Source organism: Papaver somniferum, chromosome 11, assembly GCF_003573695.1.
Source record: "Papaver somniferum cultivar HN1 chromosome 11, ASM357369v1, whole genome shotgun sequence".
Taxonomy (NCBI): Eukaryota; Viridiplantae; Streptophyta; class Magnoliopsida; order Ranunculales; family Papaveraceae; genus Papaver; species Papaver somniferum.
This window is the reverse complement of record NC_039368.1, coordinates 114,349,618-114,354,625: the sequence shown is the minus strand read 5'-3', so window position 1 is coordinate 114,354,625 and position 5,008 is coordinate 114,349,618. Positions and strand designations below refer to the sequence as shown.

The window sequence follows — 5,008 nt, the reverse complement described above, 5'->3', positions numbered from 1 at the left end:
CCCAAATCGTCTTCTCTAAACGGTCGTGAACCCTCAACATTTTGTTCTTCGTCATGATTCTCACCTTCTTCTTCGTATCCATCCATTTTTGTAGTGAAAAATGGTTTTCCTTTTTTCCTTCACCTCTTCTCTATAACTCTATAACTCAAAAAAAAAAGAAATGAAAAAATGAAACAAAAATCATTCTAATACTGCACCGACCACAATCGGAAGTCTGGGAAATATTTTGGCTTCCGATTGAAATCGGAGGATAATAATGTTATCATATCCTCCGAATATATAAGGGTAATTTCGCCATTACGAATTACGCGAGATAAAGGATGGCTACATTTTCCCTTTGGGTGACCTTTTTTGTTTTATTGTTGGCCCCTAAATCCTTTTGAGTAGCCCCTAAAAACGCCAAATGGGCATCATAAAATTATTTATATCGTGTCTATTTTTATATTTTTGTCCATTTAAACAGTATCAAAATCTAACTGTCCCTTTTACCCAGAAATTGTTAATTTTGGTCTTTTTTAACCAATTTTGTATTAAATTTAAACATTGATAGCTGGCTGGAGTCGAGTCGTCCTCGTTTTAGAAGTTTGATTTTTCATTAATCAGCCGCAATTGCTGATTATTTCTCTTTTTCGATTACCGTTATTTTAAGACAACTTCATATCTCCACCAATCTCGGCCGAAAGATCCTGTTGTTTCTTTTTGTGTTGTAATTAATGGACGGATTGTACTCGGATTCAAGGTGAAGTAAAACATTTCCCAATTTTAAGCAACATTGCTCAAACTTCTAAATCCCAATGATAATGATGTCGGTTGGACGTTTTTAGATTGCTTATTTCAACGACCGGGCGAGGAAAGATCGAGCCGATATGTGTGAACTGTTTTTCCCGGAAGACACGGACGCAAAATGCAATACTTTTCTTTCGAGGCTTCCCATGAAAGAAAGACAATATTCCCTTCCACTTAAAGACAATATTATCAGCTGTTGTCACATTGACGAACTCTTTCTAGGAACAATCTTTTCCTAGCCTTATCCACATTTTTCCAAGGGAAGAATCAAATGGGGGTGTGCATACGTGCTTGACCTCTTGTCTTGTTTTTCTTGAATTGGCATTTTTATAGGATAAACTAAGACTGATTCATTCTACGCAAACTAGGTCATTTTTTCAAATATTTTTAAATCACGGTTCAAATGGACGAGTAAAAAATAGTTTGGCTGAAATGGACAAAATTTTTTTAGCAAGGATGAAACTTGATTCATCCTAGCTTAAACTTAAAAAATAGCAAGGATGAAACTGGATACATCCTATGTAAATTAAAAATAAGAAAAAATATTTGAAAATTGGCAGGATGAAACCGGTTATATCCTTGCTATTTTTAAATTTTTGGCCATTTAAACAGTATCAAAATAATTTTTGACCATTTAAACAGTATCAAAATCTAACTGTCATTTTCATCCATAAATTGTTGATTTTGGTCTTTTTAACCAAGTTTGTGTACATACAAGTTATCTACCGAATGGATCATACTAGAATGGAACGCAAAGATTGCCATATCCGTTGTTGACTCTCAGGAGTAACATAGTTTCCATGGGTCAAGCATTCTCCTTCTCCATTGACTAAGGTAAGTGTTGGGCTCTTTCTCTACAGTTGATCACTGACTCAACATTTAGCTAATCTGCAGTTAACGAAGATTTTTGACCGGGGAAGCAAGTTCTAAAAACAGGGTTACACGCAGGACACAGGATTTCCCAAATAAGTTAACGAACCAAATCCCATTTCTATCCATTATCCTATTTCTGTCCATTAACCGATAATTAAATATTCCCTCCGGCCCTATTATATAGGCGGAGTTTTAAAAATTTGTAGTTCCATTATATAGGCGGTTTTTCAATTCCAAGATGAGTTTTTCCATAAATTATTCTTATTTATTATAGGTAGTTATCACCATAATTAAGTTAATATGTCCAATGTTGCAAATTGTACAAAGGATAATACAGGAAAGAGGATGGATATGCAGAAATTAAAGTTTTTTCTTATTCTAAGAAAAACCCCCTTCTCCGCATATATACTGGGACCGAGGAAGTAAGCTTTTACCGAGTAAAAGGATAATTTCGTCATTTCGGAAATAAACTAATCAAATTGGATAAGGCTTCGGCTTTTAAAAATCAAACTTAGAATTCTAGTTCTTCTTCTTCCACCGCCGCGACTTTGAACCTCGTCGTGTTTTCCACACGCCTTCTTCACTCCTTTATAAATACTCCTGTCTGGCCGACTTTCTCACTCAACAAAACAATTCTTCCAAGCCTTCTATTCTTTTCATCTCTCCCTCTCAACTAATTCTTTCAAACATTCTTCTAATTCATCTCTAATTCTTACAGAAAATGGTTGATCTTGATTGGAAATCAACAAAGATGGTATCATCAGCAAACAAATCACCGAAGATCTCAGCAAATACTAAATCTGTTCCACCACCTATTCGAATTAGCGATATCTCACCGGCTTCATCTTCTTCGTGCTCAGCTTACGAGCAGTACATTCGATATTCCCAACTTTCTAAACTCCAGACCTGTAAAGATTTCCCAAACTGGAAAAACGAAACAATTCTTAAACCAGCTCTACAAGGATTAGAAATCAGTTTCAGGTTTATATCTATTGTTCTCTCCGATCCGAGACCTTATGCGAATCATCGTGAGTGGAAAAGGAGACTTGAATCATTAACAACTCACCAGATTGAACTCATCGCCATCCTCTGCGAAGATGGAGAGAATGATTCTGAATCACGAGGTACAGCTCCGATTGTTGATCTCAGTACATCTAATGGGATGTTGGCAAGAGATGGAAGTATGGCTGAGGTTTGGAAATTACCTGGTGAAAGTGAAACTCATGTTGTGAACAAAACAAGCGAAGCGAGCTTGTTACCGCGTTTAGCTACATGGAAGAAATCTGAAGATATTGCTTCCAAGATTATGTTTTCGATTGAATGCGAAATGAGGAGGTGTTCATATACATTAGGATTAGGCGAACCTAATCTCTCAGGTAAACCAAATTTGAATTATGATCGCATCTGCAAACCTTCTGAACTACATTCTTTAAAAACCAGCAGTTTCGAGCAGACGAAACTTAATAACTATGAGAATCAGACACTTGTTACGATTCATCAGATTTTGGAATCGTGGATACAAACATCTAAAGGAATTCTTAAGCGTATCGGAGATAGAATCGAAGATGGTGATTATGATCAAGCTTCTAGTGATTGTTGGTTATTAGAAAGGATATGAAAATTATTAACCGATATCGAAGATCTTCATGTGTTGATGGATCCTGATGATTTTTTAAGATTGAAGAATCAGTTATCGATCAAAGCGAGTTCGGAATCGGAAGCATTCTGTTTCAGATCGAAAGGATTGATTGATATTACGAAATTATCGAAAGATTTGAAACATAAAGTTCCGGCGATTCTAGGCGTTGAAGTAGATCCAAAAGGAGGACCCAGAATCCAAGAAGCGGTGATGAAACTATATCACAGTCACAAGAAAAGTGATTCTGGTAAAATTCATTTACTTCAGGCTTTACAAGCGAATGAATCGGGGTTGAAACGGTTCTTCTTTTCGTATCGGCAGTTGATTATGACCGTTATGGGGAGTTTAGAAGCAAGAGGAAACCGCTGTCTTAATTTGACTGAATCGGCTGATTCACTCTCTCAGATTTTCTTAGAACCTACTTATTTTCCGAGTTTGGATGCCGCCAAAACCTTTCTGGGTGATTTCTGGCAGTATGAACATGGAGTCATGAAAACAACTCGGTCTTAAGGGACTGAATGTTGGAATCAGTTCCAACAGCTAGAAGAAGAAAAAGAAAACATCCTATAAATATTTGTTAAACCTTGATTATTAATAATTTTGTTCCTGAATTTGCTGTAACATCTAAAAAATCAGATTAGATAGAAACACATTGATATTTGATTTTGTTGTATAATCAATTAGTTAAATGATACACATTGTTATTTAAATTTCTTTTGATTCTTTTGATGCAAAAGTAAGATTTAGAAGCTTGGAATCAGATTTGATAAGATTGGTCATCCCTGACAATAGATAAAATGTCACCTGGGATATTTGCCAGAAAACCCAAAAAGAAGCTTCTGCTTTTTATCCAACAAACCCTGGTTTCGACCAACGTACTGCCCAGCCACTACTTGGTTATCCGACTTAAAAACAATCTTGCTTTTATGAAGACAAGCGAACCCATGTGATTGCTTCCTACGGTGCAATGCATTCTACTTGCTGCGGAACCAACCAAGGCACCATTAAAGAATCTTTCCTTGACTCCATGCATGGCATTGTCCATTCATCTCTCTAATAATTATGCCAATAGTAACACAGGGAATTCCCGATATCTACATTGCTGACGATTTGAATCAAAGATTGATTAAAAGAAAGATTAAAGGGTTTACAGGACTGGACTGAGTTTATATAGTCAAACATATTCAAGCACTGACCGACACTCTCATGGTTCACACGTTTACAAATCTCTCAGCTCACACGGTTACACCACACACACAGACTGTCTCAACCTATGCTAATACCCTCCAGGTATATAACATTACAACATAAGTATGAGAAATAAGCATTACATACCAGGATCACCAATAAACCCAGCAAGAAATACTAAACTTGCACCAACCTGAGCTGAATGATAGAATCACCAAAAATATGCAACTTGTCCTGACCTGAACCAAGCAGTTGACTGTACTCAACAGTATGGTAAACGTGTATGCGCCAGAAGTATGAGTAGCAATTGGTAATGCCACCAACAAAGCATCCATGCAGTAGTTGTTGCAGGAACAAGCATGAAAAAGCAGCAGGCAAGTGGATGTAATACTTGCAGGTAGCATAGTTGAAGAAATAAGCACATTTGGCACCATTAGCAGCATTTGGTTTGATGCAGAAACGTCACAACAACTTTATTAGGATGTAACAGCTAGTAATCAATATGCAAGACCATATTGAGAA

At 36.6% G+C, this 5,008-nt stretch overlaps 1 pseudogene; it reads left to right on the top strand.

Moving 5' to 3' along the window:
* Positions 1 to 2,201: 2,201 nt before the first annotated feature.
* On the top strand, positions 2,202 to 4,016 carry LOC113322595 (annotated as a pseudogene).
* Positions 4,017 to 5,008: the final 992 nt, after the last annotated feature.